This window comes from Corvus brachyrhynchos, unplaced genomic scaffold (assembly GCF_000691975.1).
Source record: "Corvus brachyrhynchos isolate BGI_N302 unplaced genomic scaffold, ASM69197v1 scaffold220, whole genome shotgun sequence".
Classification (NCBI taxonomy): Eukaryota; Metazoa; Chordata; class Aves; order Passeriformes; family Corvidae; genus Corvus; species Corvus brachyrhynchos.
The window spans coordinates 8,013,059-8,017,945 of record NW_008236209.1 but is presented as its reverse complement, the minus strand read 5'-3'; the positions used below and the strand labels follow the sequence as shown (position 1 = coordinate 8,017,945).

General features: G+C 41.2%; 1 protein-coding gene across 1 annotated transcript in view; it reads left to right on the top strand.

The window, feature by feature from the left end:
• The first annotated feature begins 1,551 nt into the window (after positions 1–1,551).
• STK26 (serine/threonine protein kinase 26) overlaps positions 1,552–4,887 on the top strand; it is a 21,941-nt gene continuing 18,605 nt past the window's right edge. Inside the window, exon 1 of the mRNA XM_008641998.2 lies at positions 1,552–1,806. The gene's annotated coding sequence lies outside the window, so the exon portion shown is untranslated. The remainder of the gene's footprint in view (positions 1,807–4,887) is intronic.

Below are 4,887 nucleotides of genomic sequence, written 5' to 3'. Positions count from 1 at the left end.
TCATGTTCCCTCCTCTTGTGATAGCAGAAATAACAGCTTGGTATATGTGAGCAGTGAACTGATTCAGCTGAAAATAAACCTGGCAAATCATATAGTTAATTCTTAGCTAAATCTGTTTCCTGATTCTTTCACCTTATTGTTGAATACATTTTGGTTCTGGTCAAAGGGAAGAAGCAACAATAAGGGCCCAGGTGTAAGAAAATGGGACTGTCTATTTTGGACTAGCTTAAAGTACTAAAATATCTTTTTCCCAGTAAAGATTTTCTCATGAATTTTCAAGAACACCAATGTAAAGTTGTTTTCTGGAGTTTCATGTTGATACTTGAGTATTTGGTTATGTAGGGTAATCTGTGCTTTAGGTTAAATGTCTTCTTTCAAACCTGCCGCTTCTTTTGCTGGTTCTGACTTTTGGAATGTGAGAAAGATGCAGAGCAAAGCATCTCTTCCGTATTTTCAAAACTTCTTACTGAATTAGAGGGCTTTTTTCAGGCAGGGATGTTTCTTTATTCAGCTCTGATTTGTGCAGTCAGTTGCCCAGTTCTGATAGCAGTAAGGTGTTTAATTGTGTTGCTCTTCAAAACATGGGCTGTTCTGTTCTTTTGGTGTGTCTGTCTGACCTCTTCAGAATGTTTCTCAGTAAACTTTTGTACTCTGGTCTGAAGTTCTGTGTTCTTAAACTGTGGAGCGTGTCATCCTCGTCCTTCAAAAGCCACTGATCTGATGTTTGGATATGCAAGGTTCTCTAAGCAGCCACATGGCATGCTTTATCTTGAAGGGAAAATGAGAATTTGCTCCTTCTTTGTTGCCCTCCTGACTACTTGAGTGAAGCTAAGAAATTTAAAATACTTGTATAATAACCAGTCTGGTGATTTTAAGAGTAGTTACTCAGCAGAGATTGCAAACCAGTGGTGTCCTCAGCAGCATTTTGCTTCTGTGTGCACGTATGGTGGTAGCAGTCAGTTCTGATCGGTGCCGTGGGTTCAGTACTCCATGACAGCCTTCTTATTTCTTTGATGAACATCTTTCAGTTCCTTTGGCTCATCTTTCTGTCAGCACTTTTAACTGCCCCAAAGACACCTAGTCTTACCTGATCTTGGAATCTGCCATCCTCTCCCAACCACCCCTCACTGGGTTACGTGACAGGGAGCTGTGCCTGCCTCAGGCTCTTGGCCAGGTGGGAAGTCCAGCCTTTTCTGCCTGGGTGATAATGGTGGTCCTGTGCCAGTAATTGCATTCCCCAGTCTTCTGAATTACTGCACAGACAGGATTAATGTTAAGAACAGCTCTATTCTTTCATTTTAAAGGGTTGTTATGTGAGGAAGTGAAATGAGGTTTGTACCTGATTTCCTCCCTGGTAAGGCTCACTTACCTTAGACAGAATTGCATAATGTATGTTCTGTAACTAATAGCTGAATTAGAAGTTAGTGTGTGGGAAATAACTTTGTCTAATGCAGCCATTCTGGTGGTGGTAAATGTGTCTGATGTGCCTCTTGGGAAGTAAGGCTAATAACTTGGAAGTAACTTAGGCAACTTGTGTCTTTTTTCCCTTCCTTTTTTTTTTTTTTCTTTTTCTAGAACCATAGAGCAGACCCAGAAGAACTATTCACAAAACTGGAACGCATTGGGAAAGGCTCCTTTGGTGAGGTCTTCAAAGGAATTGATAATCGGACACAGCAAGTGGTTGCCATAAAAATCATAGACCTTGAGGAAGCAGAAGATGAAATAGAAGATATACAGCAAGAGATAACTGTTTTAAGTCAGTGCGATAGTCCTTATGTAACAAAATACTATGGATCTTATTTAAAGGTAATGTATAGTATTTCACAAAGATTTGCTAGAATGCTGCTAGGAAAAACATCTAAAATTAAGGAAGATTTATCATGCCAACTTGGCATTTTTAGTAGGTTTTTATTTTTCTTTGAACAGAGTTTTCCACTTCATTTTTCTCCTTTTGCTGCTTGCTCTTTGTGGCTGGGATTTGCACAAAATGGCTACAGAATGAACAGCGTTGATAAAGGATTGTTTTTGCCATTGCTTTTGGACCTTGGTTTTCTCTCTTCCCTCCACAATCCCTAGCATAATTTTGTGGCCTTTCTGAGCAAGAAAAATATACCTTTGTAGTTACAGAAACAAAAGTTGTTCCTGGTGTGGAAAGAAACCCTGCACCATGTAAAATGTGTTGGCAGTTATGCAGCTTAGTAGGCCTGAGACAAAGTAACACTGACATCAGCAGAGTTACGTAACCACTGTGTAAAATGTTATCTAAGGCATAACTTAGCAAACAAAAATGAAAACCTACAGAAGACCAAAATGTTGAGTAAGACTTTTCACCTTAGATAATGCATAAGTGTTTTTCACTGCAGACGTATTTTAGGTGACTTTTAAAAAATCCCTAAAACTATTTGATAAAAGCTAAAGTTTTAATGATAGTTTGAAGTATATTGAGTGTCCGGGAGGGGTTATTTGCTTGTGTTTGGTTTTTTTGTTAGTTTTGGTATGTTTGCTTCAGTTTGGGAGGTTTTTCTGGTTGGTTTTGTTTTGTGGTGCTTGGTCTCCCTCTCAGCATTTCTGCTTTCTTAAGGTGTAGTGGGGTTTTCTATAGTTTAAAGACAGATTTCTGGTAAGTGTTCTCTGTGTCACACTTGTGCTTTATCTTTCAGTGATACGTAGAAGTATTTGCAGAATTTATTTAGTAATGTTCTTTGTAGATGTTTTTTCCTGTTTAAATTGCAAATGTATTCAATTTTTTATATTTTTATAGTAAGTGGGCAAGTTATTTTTCCAATATATCAGGTATATTTAGTATACTCCAAATGCTACCTTCTCATTTTGGCTAATGCAAGACAGTTATAATGGCTTTGCTGTTCACTTAGAGTTCTTCATATGCAAGTAAACATACAAATTGCCATTGATATCCCATTTTTGCTTCTCTTTATTGGGCTCAATCAGTGGGACTTTTGTGTTGTTTGTTATTAAGTAATAAAGGTCTGAGAAGTAGGATTTACTTTCTGGCATCACACTATATTAGAACAAGCAGGTTCGTCTCAAGATAACTTTGAATTCAACTAGTAAGGTTCCCCTGGAGCAGTGCACAAATGGTACTGCAGATCCAGATGTGATCAGTAGTTTTTACAGTCCTTTATTTTCTGTGATGAGGTAAGTCCTAAATTCTATTCTCCTGAATATCTATCCTTTCAACTTTGTGCTGTAAAAGCCCAGTTGTTTGCCTTGAAGTACAAACAGGTCAAAGTAACTCTTGGAAAGTGTTTTTACTTGGAAGAGGCTGTCCTGGGTTGCAGTGTATTCTATTACCATCCTCATGAGCTGTTGAAATCAGGTGGGGCAGTGTTTCCTTGCCTCCTCCCCCCAGACTCTCTTGCTGTTAATGGCCCATCAATGCCCTGCCGAATGACTCATAGGTAACTCCCTCCGGACTATCTTCTGTTAACGAGCCTAATCAACACTTGGCCTCATGACTCATTACCCCATTGTGAGATGCTCCACCCAGAGGGAGGAACCAACCATCCATCATGGATATAATCTGAGATGCTGAACACCAGAGACAACCCTTCCACTGGCTTTCCAGAGGACAGGAGCTACACAGCCACCACTGGACCTTCTGAGGAAGAGCAGACCCTTTTCTACAGGATCACCGCTTCAGAGGACTGCAGCCACCATTCTACCAGACTGCTACCACCACCCTGACGAACAGGGAGTCAGGTTGTATCTTGACTCTGTCAGTTTGAACCAGTGTTTTCTTTTAGTTTTTTTCCTTTTATTTCCCTATTAAATTGTTATTCGGACTTGGTGCCTCCCACTGGTTTGTTTTCAGACTAGTACATGTTTTGGCACCCAGTGTGGGGCTTGCTCTGAGAGAAAGTCAGAACTACAATTTTGTATTAACAGAAACCTATTCACCATGGTGCTGAGCTTGTCTATATGGATACTGTATCTTGCTCTCTATATTTTTCCTCACATGGGGAACTACCTGCCTGTTGTATTACTCCTGTTAAAACCAGGGAATAGTATGAGAATTGCTTTATTCGTTCATTATGTCTATAGCATAATAATAACCTGCGAGGCGATGAATACCATTCAGAATATATACTCAATTTTGTTTGGCTGTCCGAGTCTGGGTTCCTATGTCTGGGATCTCCTCAACAATCGCACCCAGCCCCTGGTGGGAGGAGTAGAGAGTGGTTTCTTCCAGCCTTTCAGGCCAGGCACAGCAGTTTTTGAAAATATTGAATTCCCTCTGGATGTCAAAGACGGCATAAACTTGCTGTCAATTCTGCTTTGTCTTCTCTGTACAGCCTGCACCAAGTACACCATGCTTAGAATAAGAGCTATGGCACAGCATCCTCAGGATGAGGGAGGGAAAAAGAGCAGAGCAACAAACACCGTGTCTACACAGACTGTCACAGAGAATAAAGAAACCAAACTCAAAGCAACAGCGTCCATGTCTACGCAGACTGACACAGAGGAGAAAGGAACCAAACGCAAAGCAACAGTGTCCATCTCTACACAGACTGACACAGAGGAGAAAGAACCCAGATGCAAGACCACAGCGTCCATGTCCATGCAGACTGACACAGAGGAGAAAGAAACCAAAGGCGCTGTCAGCATCTCCACACAAACTGTCACTGAACCAGAACAGCCTAAACCAATTGCAGTTGCTCCTGTTCAGAAGAAGAAATCAAAAAGCAAATCAGTCCGCATAGTGACTGACAAGGATGCAGCAGGACCTTCGCACCCAGCAGAAGAGGCAGAGCCAGAGATCATCACTCGGTTGCTATCCCTGGGTGAGCTGCGCGACCTGCGAAGGGAATTCACCTGCCAGACAAATGAGTCCATCCTGACCTGGCTGCTCCGCCTCTGGGACGCTGC